This window comes from Pyxicephalus adspersus, chromosome 2 (genome assembly GCF_032062135.1).
Source record: "Pyxicephalus adspersus chromosome 2, UCB_Pads_2.0, whole genome shotgun sequence".
Taxonomy (NCBI): Eukaryota; Metazoa; Chordata; class Amphibia; order Anura; family Pyxicephalidae; genus Pyxicephalus; species Pyxicephalus adspersus.
Window position 1 is genome coordinate 47,760,588 of NC_092859.1, and position 15,804 is coordinate 47,776,391.

General features: G+C 38.3%; 1 protein-coding gene across 3 annotated transcripts in view; it reads right to left on the reverse strand.

Annotated features, from left to right (window-relative positions):
- Nucleotides 1-15,804, reverse strand: part of ATP10B (ATPase phospholipid transporting 10B (putative)) — a 239,451-nt gene that overhangs the window by 133,334 nt on the left and 90,313 nt on the right. For all 3 annotated transcript variants that reach the window (XM_072400705.1, XM_072400704.1, XM_072400703.1), the window contains one exon: nucleotides 11,293-11,360. The gene's annotated coding sequence lies outside the window, so the exon portion shown is untranslated. The remainder of the gene's footprint in view (nucleotides 1-11,292; nucleotides 11,361-15,804) is intronic.

The window sequence follows — 15,804 nt, forward strand, 5'->3', positions numbered from 1 at the left end:
TTTGAAAAAGATAAATGTTTCTGTAACATAATTAAATGGATGGCAACTGTCAGAGCCAGTTTTAGGGAATTGCAGCATTAGATATTAAATATTATTTACTAAAGTATAACTTTCTGGGACGCTGATAGGAAATTACCCTTTACCACAGCGCCACAGCTTTAGACTTTGTTCTTGCAATGTTAGTTCTTTGTCAAGGGGCACAGAAAAACCATATATTTTGCATGGGTCATAAATTTGGGTCATAACCAAAGGGGGTTCTTGCACAAATGTGCACACTTTTGGCACTGGCAATTTATCTACAGAAGTTCTGGTCATCCTAAACCAACCTTTCTCATCCTTTCTGCAATCACTGTTGGGAAAATTAAATTTCACCTGTAAGATTTCCCTATGGGCAGAATTTCTTTTGAAAGGACTGTCAATGGTGACATCAGGTGTGCGGGTGTCCTCGCATTTTGTTCTGTTGCGTCAGGAGTTGCAAGAGGATCTGAGGGCTTAGTGTGTGTTTTTGGAAGGTTTAAAGGGGCTTTCTTTGTGGCTTTAGGGGCCAGTCACCAGGGATTGGGTGTTGCACATGGATGCTGCAGCGTTGGCGGGTTATGGCATTTATTTTTTATAACAAGTGCAGTGCAGAACCCTGGGCAAGTGCTTGGTTGTAAGGGGCTTGTTGGGGAATTTGGTGTTGTTAGAGCTTTTCCCGATAGTGGTGGCAGCAGCGCTTTGGGGGTTCTTTGCGAATCAGCAGATTTATTTTCTCTGTTACAATTTAAGAGTGGTGCAGGCACTTTGAGAGTGGTGCAGACAGTTGTTTTTAGGCATCCTCACCTGAGGTCATTTGGCTCATGAGGCATTTGGTGTTGCAGTGTATGCAGTTTAATGTTTTTATTCAAGCCGGGCACATTCAGGGATTGAATAACAAGATAATTGACACTTTGCCCCTGATTCATCAAACAAAATCGGATTATCGGTCGCGCATTCGTATTAGCGATCCAGGAATCCGGCCGGCAGATTCAGGATGCGAGTGGACGCGCGCACTCGAGTCCCGGACCGCGGTAATCCGTGATCGCGGGTCGCGCGTATTATCGCGCTTCCCGCGATCGCGGATTTCAATGATGAATCAGGGGCTTTGTCTCATTTTCAGTGGGACAAATTTTGGCCCCTGCTCCCTGGGATTGTGAATGGTTGTACTGGGGTCCTCTAACTCATCCGAAGGTCTGTGAGTGAGGTGACTTGGGCCAGATATTCTGTGGTTTAGAAGGAATAATGGAAATTGGTGAAGGAAGTGAGGGGTGAGTTTGGAATTTTATTGTACTTGCCTTGTTTTGTGTTTGATTTGCAGGTGTTATGTCAGACAGGTGTCACTCTCCATGATGCATAAAAAGTTGGTAGGATTGGCATTTTTTTAAGCTTTTAGGGATGAAGCATGTCACTAAGTTATTTTTGGTGCGCCAGACTATGAGGGTTTATTGTCAAAGGGATGTAAGACTAGAAGACTAGAGTTGTCTGGTTACGTATCACTTGATGGAAAGGCTAGAGGGGTGTTTGGAGTTGGGTTTGTTCTTCCAAACTTGAGGAGCTGCTGTTCCAGGTGGCATTCTCCTCGGCATTTTTTGGAGACCTGTGGGTCGGGAGCTGGTTAGCCTGACATCAACTAGGCCTGGTGGATTGGGGAGGAAGGACATGTGCATGGTGAGGAATATGCGAGTAGTGTTGGGGATTCAGAGGTTAAAGGCAGATCAATTGGGGAAGGGATTTCAAGAGAAACTGAGAGCCATCAATGGATTATTTGTGGGTGTGCCTTCTGCTTGGGGGCCTGTTTTGATTATTCAGCATAGGCAAATAGGAGGGGAAATCTGGCAGTATTTTTGGGGTGAATGGGTCCACCTTAACGGGGTTGGAATAGATTTTTAGGTGTTGGGGTTGCAGGGGGTTGTTAAGCATGCGTGGCAGTTTGAGGTCCTCAGAGAGGGTGGGCAACTGGGTGTTGCTATTAGTTGAGGATCCTAGTAAAGAAGAGGAGGTACGGTGTTCCCCTGAAGGTGGAGGGTTGATGGCGGGTTGATTGACATGTTTTGGTAACATTCCTGAGTCAGTGGGGTGTGGCTAGGAGCATGTGGTCCAAGTGCAATTACCCTGGGTATCGTGGAAAAAGGGGGCCTTCAAGGACATGCAACCAAAAACTCAAGAATATTTGGCCATCTGAGGTGCTGAGGTCATGAAAGACACAAATGAATGCAGCTCTGTGATTAATTAAAAAAACATTAAATATATATATTTTTTTAAAGCAAGCAATAAAAGGACCTGATTTTGACCTGTTTACCCGCTTCTTGTAGTGCTGGTAAAGCAGAGCTACAGTACAGAGTTGAAGCAGCAGTTAAGGAAGAGAAATTAGAGTAGCAGTTCATCATAGTGCCAATTATTCTTTTGCTATTCAGTAACAGCTTCGGCCTGTAAGTGGCTGAACCAGGACCGTCATATTAAAGACACCAGTTATTGTTTTTCTAAACACTGCAGATATGAAAAATTTAAAGAATGATTTTAAAATTATATTCTGAAAGTAAAGTTTTTGTTAGATTTTAGTGATTTAATTTGCATATACTTTAGGCTGTCACCAGACTGTTATACATCCAGCACTGACTGATTACATGGAATATAAAAGGTTTAGTAAAGAAGTGCTCCCTGCCTGTCATCACATTCACAGATAAAAGTGTGAAAAATCTTCCCATAAAAAATTACATCCTGACTTTCTTATCGATTGTTTTGTAATTACAGGGCCACAAATGTATCCTATCTTTCAAATATATGATGTATAACACAAATTTGTGAACAGTTATCTATCTCACATTCTGACAGCATAAAAAAGGCTTAGTAAACAAGAAAAATTGGAGAATTTCACAGATATTCAAAGCACAAGTGCCTTCTATTTTAAGTATATCATGTTTTAAATAATATCTATACATAATTTAAGATTAAATGGAAGAGAAAGGAGAATAAATTGATTATAAGAAAAACTTGAAGCGCAGTTGAAGCCAACTAGAAGTGTAGTTGAAGCCAGACAGAAGTGTTCCAAATTCAAATTTAGCAACTTATCTGGAGTTCTGTAGTAGAATTGCCAAATTTGGCAACTGATCTGTTTTCTTGTTGCTGGGATGACATATGGGTTGAAAAAGAACCAATCTCAAGTGAGGGCTATTTGTTTGCCTGAATCAATCACTTTTTTTTTAAATGACTAGGGATTTTAAGGCACTCATTACATATATATTTACCATTAACTATCATTTCTCCTAATGAAACTATCATTGATTCAAACATTAAAAATACATGAAACATGCAATACAATTTGAAAAGAAAGTAACAGTAAAGTGAGTACATGAAAAACATATTCACTTGGTATTTTAATTTTGTTTCATTTGTTTCAATTTTGTTTTGATGCATTTCGCTGCTTTCACATCCTCAGGAAAAATTTGGAACATGAAAAAGTATTGGTTCTTTAATTAAAAACTCAGTTGCGGATATTGGGCCATCCAATGCAATAATATAAAAATATAATACTGGACTTGGGGCATCAGAGCCATGTCATACCAAGAGGCAGTGCGGGGATCAGAATGTGTTTTTGTTCTTGACAAATCATTTATTAGTGACAGAATCTACTCAATTTGAGAGTGCTCAAAAGTTAGGTCAGAGAGAGAGAGAGAAAGAGAGGGAGCTACCCCTACAAAATATGAGATTTATATTTTTCAGCATGCTGCATCCATCCGCCTCTTCTTTCTTCTATCCTTAGACCTCAAAAAGCCTGGTTTGGCTTTACATCATCAGACAGAACCCCCACCAGCAGCTACCTAGGGGGTGTGCCGTATGGAACAATGCAATCATTCATCAGATAATATGAGCAGCTTAAAACCATTGGACAGGACACTGAATCTATCAATCTAGTGGTCTGTTCTACAAGGGATTCCGTAATAGTATCTTGTAGGAGCTAAAAGGTCTGTCCACAGCTGTTACAATGATTCAGATATTTGGTTACAGCAGGTAATATTTTGGGTTAAATATAAAAACATAAAATACAACTTATGTATGCTTTGCATGTTTTGTTATGCCTAGATCAAGCATATTGGTTTTAAATAAATTACTCAACGTATAAACAGATGGCAGCATTACAAATAAAACTCAGATTTTTTTTTCAGAAAAGTTACAGCTTTGGCACCAATTGTAACTCCTATGTGTATATCTCAGTGACTAGCAGGACCTGTGTGCCAGGGCATTGCTGTTAAACACAAGCTTATATATTCAAACAAAGCCCAAGAACAGTTAGTGTGGTAAAATTTGCAGCATGGCAAAGTTGAAGCGGAATGTGTGCAAAGTAAAATGGGTTTGTCCAGTTAAATATTATGTCATGTTATTTGGATGTTCATATTGCCATGAACAAGCATATATTAATAACATACTAATATAAAAGCAATAGGCAGCTGCAGTAACAGGTTCCTTAAGCTACATACACACATGCAATTATTGTCGTTTAAAAGGATCTTTCACAATCCTTTCCAACGACTAAGGACTGCACGATGTATGAACGAGTGCTGTACATACAGCACCGTTCTGCTCTATGAAGAGGGGAGGGGGAGAGCGATGGAGCGGCACTCTGCTGCAAGCCCTCCCCTTCCCTTGCATTAGGATCGTTTGCCGTCCATGGATCTGCAAGGATGGTCGTTCAGACGATGGGCGCCAGATTCTAGTCCGATATCGGCCCTGAGGCGATCACCGGGCGAGAACCATTGGACGTGTGTACCCAGCTTTAGTTATAGAACATTCAGCCGTAACAGGCAGATTTTAATGATAGGCAGTTTTCACCTACTAAGTTCCTAGTGACAGTTCAAAATGCTGAGCTGCCCTCCCTTTATGAAGACTTTTGGCCCTCTCAGTCTGGTATCTTCCTGCTGCTCCCTGCCCATAGAAGCTTTTTGGAAGGTTCAGCAGCTGAGAATGAGGGATTGCTACTCTCACAACATTTAAATCATTTCATACATTTAAATCATTAATCATACATTATCTGTAATGCCTGAAAGGAGGCAGGGCTAGGCTTTCCTCTCCTATACCCCTCCCTGTGCCTTTTTTTGCCTGGTCATTGAGGGTCAATGTAGCATCCAGAAAGGCTCTTTAGTCTAACATCTGGGAACTCGATTTAGATGGCTGGCAAATGGCTAACAAGCTGGAGCAGCAGGGTCAGTCCTGCAAGACTGCTAGGTATAAATGTAAGTGCATCCCCAGAATAGTCATCCACACTGTACCATCCAGGTGTATAGTGATGTGATGTAACATTTTTGTACAAAAGCACATACAAGAGCAAAGATATTACATATTTGAGCAAGAAAGGTGTAGAAGATCAGAAGTGGCCTCAAGCTGTGATAATCAAGGTGCAAGACCAGGTGGTGGAGGGCTCGTCTATCCAAGAGGAGTATGAGCAGCCATGTTACAACAGCTTTATTCTCTAAGTCCTTAATGGTTAAAGGTTCACTTTAAGATCTCTCCTTAGTCAAGTGTTTGGTGTCACACTATGCCGAGATAAGTCCTTTTTAGTCCCTTAGACTTAGCATATACAATAATTTTCTCTTGAACTGATCTAAGAGCCAAAGGCAACCTAATCGTGATTCTCGGGGATAAAGACTCATGAAATTAGTTAAATCCACAGGGGAAAAGACTCTAAGAAGACATTTTTCTTTAGCGATAAAACTGAGCATATGAAAGTAATCTGCAGAAGAAAAAAATGTGAAATGGATGATGATAAACAAGCAACAATGCATAAAATAGACTGATTCTCTGCAGTGTTAAGGTCAGAGCTGTCCCATGGGAGAGGGATGTGATTTAAACTCTCAAAATGTCAGCGCTAGCAATCTGTGTAGTCCAACCGTGGATACAGATTTTAGAAAAATTAAGTACATGGAGCTGGCTGTTTTATTTTAACTCTGCTTTAGATGTTGTGCTGGTATTGATTTATCTGCATTTAGAGTGATATAAACTACTAAATCACATTTGCTCCAGCTAACACTGAGGACAAGTTTGCTGCTAAAGAAACTCAAGGTTTTTTTTTTGAATAAGTAAATAAAGCCACAGAATAACTGGCATAATATTTATAATATTATTATAAATTAGATTCCTAAATGCGCCATTCAATGATGGGATAATCTAAATGATCAATTTAAACCAGTGTTTCTTGACCAGGAGTCCGTGGAACCCCAAAATTTCTCCAGAGGTTGGCAAAATTTCTCCAGAGCTTGAGCAATGAACAATTTGTGCCACTCAGGTCAGTTATCATGATACCAATGATTTTGTTTGCAGTCAAGACCTCAAATTTACTTCGAGGCTTCCCCCACGTAAAAAGGTTGGGAAACACAGATCTACCCATTTGTCTGTGTAATGCGAATTGTATGACCTAAAAAGTGTAAGTTGTTTATATACCAAAGCATTAGTACTTACATTGTATTCCCTGTCATAAAAAATGTTACTCTACTTCGTTTAAAATACAGCTTGATTACTAAATAGGTCCCCCACCCTATGATTATATATTATAGGACAATATATACAGTAAGGTGGTCATCACTCTCTCATTTGTTCGTATTTTTAAAATGTTGACTTATGAGACTTGCAAAATAATATAATTGTAATTGGATGATGCAGGTGTTACTATGATTACATTCTTGGCAAAAGGAAAGGCTTGGTTTAAATTGTCCACCAAAGTGTTACAGCATATATTTCAGCTCCTTAAGGCTTTAGAAGTACACATTCTAAATTTTGTCTGCAAATAGTTGCTGTTCCACCCAAGATGGAATGCTTGCGTAAGTAAAAAAATGTACTGAATGTATTTGGGTTGTTTCAACAAAACACTAGTCAAACTACATATTGTTTATTTCATCAAACTTCTCTTTATGTAGTAATTTACTGGTGATCCTGCTAGTAAATGAAACTTAATCTGACATGGTGACAACATTGATTACTTTTAAATAAAATCACTGTAGTGATTGCATCCCCAGTAGCTTCTAGGACTACATGACTACCCACCTGTGTAGACCGCCTTGTTATTTTGTATAAAACTCATCATCACTGCCATCAGCAGCTTGTGCTCAGTCCTTCTTTCTTCCCAGACATTTTTGTCCACATTACTAGATTGAGCCCCGATAACACCACAGGGTTACCGAAAACACTTTATACATTCCCAGGCCAGGGGAGATACAATAATGAACATGTGAGACAGGCTTGTGGGAAAAAAAAAAACATACAGAGATTTAAAGGACATTAAATGACCTAAATGTATCCCAAATGTAGCCTAAAATCTGAATTAGCATAGTATCTAATGTGCGTGGCAGTAAGCAAGATAAATTATAGATGTTACAAATCTGATTGGGGCCCATCAGCTGTAATATAAAAATGTATCAAAGTATAAAAGATGGAGAAACATTGATGACCTAAAGACACAGTTTGGAAGCTTTAGTTTGGACTATCACGTATTCAGGAAACTAGATAATGATCTATATACAACAATGAAAGCTGAGGAAACTGTAGGAAATGCTTATGTAATAAAAATGGATAAAAACAGAACATCATGAAAGGCATTTTAGCAAAGGCCATAAAGTGTGAAGACAAAAAGGACTCTAAAAGTGACAGATAAAGTATACAAAGAAGGTGTTGAAGAGCTGTTTTTGAGAGGGAAAACATATCTAACAGCAGCCAATAAAGAAAATTGAAAGCAGTCTTAGGGATTTGTGGGGACAAAAAACCCTTACTAACTAAACAAAACAAAGTATCTAAAATGAAAACTAAGCACCATGAAGTACCTAAAAAAAAACTTTTAAGTGCCTCAGAAACTCTCAAAATCATTGCATCCAAATAGGAATAAAATGGTGTGGTGTGAATTGGAAGGTGTGGACTGGCCTGCCCCATTCTTCACATCACTAAAGTTTTAGGGCTTCTAGGAGGCTAAGGAAGATATTTCAAGGTATGGTAACTTGTTAACTGTTCATATTTCTTTCAATGATAATCCAAGCTTTGGGGCTGTTGAGGACTGCTAGCAACTGGTGAACCATTGAGTTACTGCTGTCAAAAATGGCCCATATGAACTTGGCCTTAATTTACTCTAAAACACAACAGCCTAATGATGTCATCCAGAAGGTTGGATTTCTCCCACACTGGAAAATGTCCTTAAGAGTTGGGCTAATTTCAAACAAACAGGACCCCAACACGCCTCTAGAGTACTAAAAGATTTTTTTGTTAGCACTCATTTCACCTGGCATTTTAATCTAAGGATATAGAATAGAAGTAGCAATGCCTAGTATTTAAACACCATTTTGTTACAGTGCTTTATAAGATAAAATGCTTTCACATTGCATTTTACGGTTTAAAAAGGTTATTAATAGCAAGGAATTGTTCAATTACTCTAGAAAATGTGCTCTAAATATGTGTCGTTTAAGAAATAACGAGACAAGAATGTTTGCACTAAATTTGCGGTTCCTATTCTAAATGTAACCTTATAACCCAAGGGTAAAAGAAATCAGCAATGTGTTTTACACCTAATTACAGCCTCATTATAGTTCTGTTTAAATGTGTTGTTTTGTTCTATCATTGACAGCTATTGGCTCACAGCAGTGAAATGTTCAAAGTTAATGGAACTTGCATATTTAAGTTGCTTTTCCCCAACACAATCGCATATGGAATTTTTATCACTTAGCTGAAATCATTAGGGTCTGTACACACTTCAAGTTCCCCAAAAAAGCAGATGGCAGTAATGATGAATAAAGCTAACACTGATCGACCTAGCCTTACTCACTGACTATATATATATATATATATATATATATATATATATATATATATATATATTAAGAAACATTTAGAAAAAAAAATATTTTGGTTTACATACACTTTGGAGATGCCAGCCCTAACAAAACATTAGTTAATGGCATAGTATCCCTATAGCAAGAAGACCAACAGTGTATAGGTCCCATCAATACAGATACAATCACATATGTTTTTCAGTGTTGAAATGCTGCTTCAAAAGCGTGCAAAAATTATTTCCCTCCCATTACACCAGCTTCTTGATGATAGGAATATGTCTTCAAAGATCCGCAAGTGGATATATAGGATTAGGGGAATTTATGTGCATTTAAAAGGGTCCTGATTTAAACTTTAAAATATGTTGAAATCTTCTGGGCCCCACTACCTTGCACCACAATATTCATTAAAGAGATGAAATCTACCCTTTGGATCTACAGTTTATGAAAACCTTGCTCCTAAAAATATTTTTTCAGATCTTATCTATATAAAAATGGGGGCCAGCAAAGCTTCCTGGAACAAAATATACCTCATAGAAATAATCATTTAAGAAGAATTACTCTTATATACTAATATGCTCCATACTCCAGTTCCCACACTATGAATTATCATATTAATAACGGTTGGGAAATGCAATTATTGTTCTCGCTTTGGGGATGGCAATGTTTACACCTATTGTTATTACAACAATTATCTTTGTAGTTCTAGGTTAGTGGCAGGACTATAGCCATGTTAGTTATGTGAGAGAACTATTACTTTAACTTTTTTTACTTATTACTATTGGATGCACAAAGTATGTCCCTCAAGTCTTGTTCACATAAGCCAAGCACAGAAAACACAACAAAAGCTCAATACATGGAGACAGAACATTAAAAACTTTGCAGCAAGAAGTATAAATACATACCAAAGACTACTTCATTAGCCGAAATAACGTTTCTGATATATAAGCACCCAGAAATCTCTTAATACAAAAAATAAGTTTACCATCTTATCATTAAGGGTTCTAGCAATGAAAAAGGTATGGGAAACTTGTATGCAGAGTAAAGAAATGCAAGCAACTTTCCTTATTAAAAATAAAAAGTAAAAAATAAAAACAAAAAGTAAAAGAAATATATTGGAAAAAAGGTATCCACTAGTGATGGTCGAATATCTCACTATTCTATTCGACAGCTATTAGATCGAATAGGGGGATATTGTTCGGGTAGTCGAATGCCGAATTCTAATATTCATTAAAGTAAATGGTGGGAAAATTTGGGGTATTTTTCGGGACTGTGAAAAAGCAAGACAGTTCCGCTCCCCTGATTGCTCTTGCAGCCCTTTACTAGTTGTATGTGTTCTTAGATAGAGTTGATCTATCCAAGAACACAGAAGTCCCTGTGTTCCTGCATGAGGATACTCTATCCAGGAATAGAGATAGTGCTCCCTGATTGGCTGGGAAAGCTTTCCTTAGCCAATCAGAGAGCACTGCAGGTATTGAATAGAGAGACTTGTCCCCTCTAGTGCCGGGGATCGCACACTGTTCTCGATGTATGCAACCGCAGCCACATTCATTGAGGAGATCCCCGGGAGACTAGAGGAAAATGGGGATAAGTCTCCCCATTCAAAACCTCTAGTGCTCTGTGATTGGCTTGGGAAAGGAAAATCCTTTCCTCAGCTTGAGCTGTCATCAGGGTTTTCCTCAGCCAATCACAGAGCACTAGAGGTGATGAATGGGGAAACTTGTCCCCATTTAACCTCTAGTGGCCAGGGAACCACACTGACAGAAGGATTTTAGGTGAATAGAAACCATTTTTTGCTAGCTACTGCAACAGATTGCAGCCACATGCAATCGTGGATACCTGTGGTGCGATCTGTTACTCCTAAGCATGCAGCAACAGTTTAGTGTGCACTCTGTGGCCAACTGAATAGTTTTTCCCCTGCGGGTGTGAAAGGACTCTAAGACTCGCCAGTTGACTGGTGTTGGAGTGAAAGAAGTGCAGTGGGAGGCAACTGGCCTACAAGAACTCAAAATATAAATCTTCTCACTGATTTAGTGAAATTAGTATTTCCTTTTTTAAAGAGAATAGAGTTAATTTGATTCATAGTTCACCACAAATCAGACAAACTTGCGAATCTTTATGTAGGTAAAAAAAGTAAATTGTACAGTTCAATCTCATTTATAAAAACAGTGCAATTCATCATAACCTGAACTGGCACATGCATAAGAAAAAAAAAAGAAAAAGAAAAAATTCCTGATTTTTCTGCTCTAATTCGATTAAAGGTGCCCAATAATCAATTTTCTCATCTCTTTCAATCCTGCTTTGTATTGAGTTCTTACTATCAGCTAACTATGCCATTGTTCTTTATACTGAATGGTGTGTATACATAGTCAGATGTTAATGTTTATTGGTGCTCTGCATTTAAATACCCAGCCTGTAATACAGATACTCATTGACTGTAAAAGTTGAAAATGTTATATTAAATGATTCTACTTACAATAGTCAGATTCTCAGCCGTTTAAGGTTCCTTGGATCAATTATTCAGGATAAAATCAAGGTGGAAAACTAAAACAGAAAAACAAAACTCAGAAATTAAATATTCATAAATTTGTTAAACAACTATTCCTATAGTTTCTACGCGTTTGTTTTTCTTGTTGTTGTTTTTACAGTCCAACATAAAAGGGAATGAAGCATTTAATGGCGAGGCAGCGCGTCCTACATTTAAGTACTATAAATAATTTAGAGGTAAATTGGTTTCATCAGTGTTTTACACCAATGTACTTATTGACCTGTTAACAAGCAGGCATATTTATTTACAGAAGCTACAGGAGCAGTGCCGCGCTGTCGGAAAATAAATATAAAACAAAAAAAGCTTTTGTAGTAGTAGTGGTCTGTAGTCTTATGAATTTGTATTTAATGACATGTATTAAAAGGTATATAAATAATTCATATGGATGAGAAAAATATTTGCATTCATGGATAAAGTAAAAATATAACATTATACTACAGATATTGCAAAGTAAAGCTCCTATGCTGTTTACAGGATCTGCCTCCTGCACCATATATCCCAAGCGCTTGTAGCTTGTCCTACTATTTTCCTTGCAGAAATTTTTAGGAAGCAGTAGGACTGTGCCATCTGACACATTTTTAACCATTAGGGAGAAAATGGAGACACTACTAATAGGACACTAGGGTTGAATAGATGAGGTTACTCCTATCCCCCACCTACAAACAGCCACCTATATACAAATAAATCACGCTTACAACATATTTTGTGGTATGAATTGGTCACGGCTGCCCTTTATAAAAAAAACACAACACAAATTCTATATAAATTCAACATCTTGTTACTCTCAAGCATGAAAAGTTTTACTAGGTCAAGGTCCATGAAAGACCCTTAAATCCAACACATCTTTAATGGGAGGGACACCTTTCTGATTGTCCAATCCCCATCCGCCTTACACTGCCTCGAGGTAAATTACACCTGTCTCCCATAGCCAATTCTTACTCCCATTTTTTCATAAATGGTCACAACCACCATGTTCTTGGGAACACCCAAACCTCTGATGGGATCTGTCCCCCTTTAAAAAATGACTTTCACTAACAAACTGCAATCCCTTTATGGACCTTACCCTCATAGCTCATAGGCAAAAATAATTCTAAATAATTTGGGTATTACATATTTTCCAACATATTGGTCTTGAGACAAAAGTGTCACATTCCCAAATACAACTATTAGGCAAAACCAAAAAGAAAAAAATATATCATTTGATATTAAAAATTTATTGTCTCTGGCCAGGGTGACCCAAGGTGACACTGCCCACGGGTCCTGCCTGAGTGGAGGATTCCTCCCAAGCCCACCCCTGCAGAAGATGGGCGGTGTGTAGGTAGGGTTCAGAGGGTGCTCGCTGGGGCTCCTAATGTGATGCTGGACCCGGGGTCTCACTTGGACTCAAGCACTCAGCCTAGAACACCGAGCCCAGCCCTCTAACCCCCGTGAGTACTACAAGCACGTGGGTTTGCAGCCAGGCCTCACCTGGAGATGCAGCAACCACCCTGAAGGGTCATCAATGGACTCCATGGCACCCTGCACTGAGCTAGATGTGACCTTGAACCTTCTTCGCAGGCTTCTCCATTTAACTGACCAATACTTCCTCCCCTTGATTTCATAACTGCTGTGGACCCACTCCCCTACATGACCACTCTTAGCCTCATTTCTCTTCCTTTTCTTAACTCTTACTACTAAGTTAAGCTACGTACACACGGCCAATGGTTTTTGCCCAATAATTAGTCCAGGGCTCATATCAGACAAGAATCTGGCATTTGTACAGCTCCCGTCGTCCATCATGCAAACGACCGTCCTGGCGGGTCCAAGAACGATGGAAGACGAACGATCCTAATGCAAGAGAAAGGGGAGAGAGCGCAGCAGGGTGCCGCTCTGTCGTTCTCCCCCTTCTCTCTGCAAAGAGCAGAACGGTGCTGTATGTACAGCACTCGTTCATGGATTAGTCGTTGGAAAGGATTGTGAAAGATCCTTTCCAACGACTATAATTGCACTTGTGTATGCAGCTGAACCCCTCTCTTCACCTTTACATGACGTCCTTTAGCCTATTGTTCTCTCTTGTTTAGCTCTGGGCCTATCTGGAGGGGGAGGAATAGCCAACATAAAAATGTAAAATATCAGATTCAGGTATTCTGTATATTAAAATGAACTCATTGCAATCACACAAAATTTTCTATCTAAGGCTCCGATAGCATTTTGCTTTTGCGTGATTTGCCACATTCTTTTGCCATTTTATTATAAGGCAAAAGTGTACAGAAAGAGCAAAATGCCTGAAGTACATTATTGTGAATTGAACTGGAGGATGTATGTGTGCATACATTAATATTTGCATATAATCGTTACAGCATTTCCTCAAAGCACAGCTGCAGTTATTTAAAACACACTTTTCTTTTTTTCTTCTATTTCTTTCTTTAAAGTTTGACAAAGAAGTGTAAAGTCTTTCACAATGGGAGCCAAAATATATTTATGAAATTGATGTGACTGGAAAGTGCAGGTCCAAAATGTCATACCTTTAGTGACAAGCTATCCTTAAAGGGATGTGATATTTTGGCTACATATTTACTTTATTACAATTTGTTCTGCCTTTTAGAAATGTACAGCAAAATATTAAAATGTACCTATTCACATACAAACATACAAAAAAATATATTAAAAAAGACACGTTCTTTTAAAGTGTTTTTCTTTCCATTTTCAAGGTTCCCAGGGCATAAGTAAATTGTATACAAACGCCAGCATGGTGCCCTGCAGAATTTGTTTCTTTTTTTTAATACTTGAAAATTTTCCATGTTGAATGTAAGTACTATAAAAGCAGGGTATAAAAAGTATGCTTGACTCTGAAATACAAATTCCCAGCACTATTGTAATGCTCTGTTGTTAAAAAGTGTTACATACCAGTAAAGACAATGTTGACTTCCCTCACAAAGTAAGGTGGGTGTGCCAAATTCAGGTGGATTCTGTGCAAAAACATAGACTTGAATGAGGACAAAAAAGATCCTACTTTCACACATTTCCACACTTTGGCTGCAAGTGGTCAATATAAAAAAATTGGTAATAACGTATGACATGGAAACTGTTTACAGATTCAGGCAAGTGTATATCAAAGGCTATGCAATTCACAGTCTATGTTAACAGGCTTTGTTAGCATCAGAAAGGTTTTTCTTTCCTATAGGATTGTAAAGGAATACAAATCCCATTTGAAAAAGGTGCAGTTTATGTCATAATAAGGTAAACTGCAAATACACCTTTTGGTGAATGAGGCATCTCATAATAAATGAAGGTATCAACACTTCCTTTCCATGCATTTCACTTCAAGTGCCAAAAGCCTTTAACCAAAAGCCTGTCAACACAGGCGATAAAGGAGATTGGCAAACTGTAAAATAGCTTTACCTTGGACAAAAACTAACTATATATCACATTTAGGGATTCTGAAAACATATCTAGCCAGCCCAATAAAGTGAATAGTAAAATGAAAATCAGTAGTTTTGCTCTTTTTTTTTTTCAAAAAGCACTTTCAGCAGTAAAGCAGGGTGTTCCAGAACATCTGGAATGATTTTCTTCAAAGTCATTTGCTAGCAAATGTTTTGAATCCTGGACCAGATCCATTCCAGGTTTGCTGGATCACCCAGCTTCACTGATGAAAGTGTATCCTCTCCAGCCTTGGAGAGCTTTATTAAATCAGGCCCTAAATGCATGTATATTTTTGCTTTGGGTTCCTTCTAAAAAGTAGTAAATCAAGGGAAGTTCACATTTTTTGCCTACTTGTCTTACTTTATTTTGTTGTTTTGTCATATGTTTGTTGAAAATACAAAAGATGTCTTTCCCTTTGTTACCATTGAGACAAGGACTGAATTACAGTTCAGTGACAGGACAGTGGTCCAGATTTAATGTGTTTCCTACAATCAGTTGCTTTAGTCCCACATTCTATCCGTTTCTTACAGAGTCACTTTGAAAATGACAGAGGCTTGATACTTGACTGCCCATAACAGCGCAAAGCTCTGCCTCTCCGGATGAAAAGCCACCCCCAATCCTTTAGTTACCACAAAAACATTAATATCATGGTCCACTTTTAAATATTCCTGGAGTCACTTTTGTAGATAAACTCACCAGCAACAAGGTACACCTTTTTAGTATTGGTTGTGACCCCATTTCATGGCATAATTCTGGGTATAATTTTTGTGGCATAGATTGAACAAGCTGCTAGAAGCATTCCTTAATGGTTATGGTTTGGACACAATTGAATTAAGCAGATTCTACATATTTGGCACCTAAATATCTATGATGCGAATTTCCTGTGCCACCACATTCCAAAGGTGATCCCAATTGGCATCTAGTAACTGTGGAGGTCATTTCAGTACAGTGAATGCATTGTCATGTTTAAAGAAACCAATTGCTTTAGTTTTGTGATATAGAACATTATCCTAACAGCCATTAAGCAGTTGAACAGGT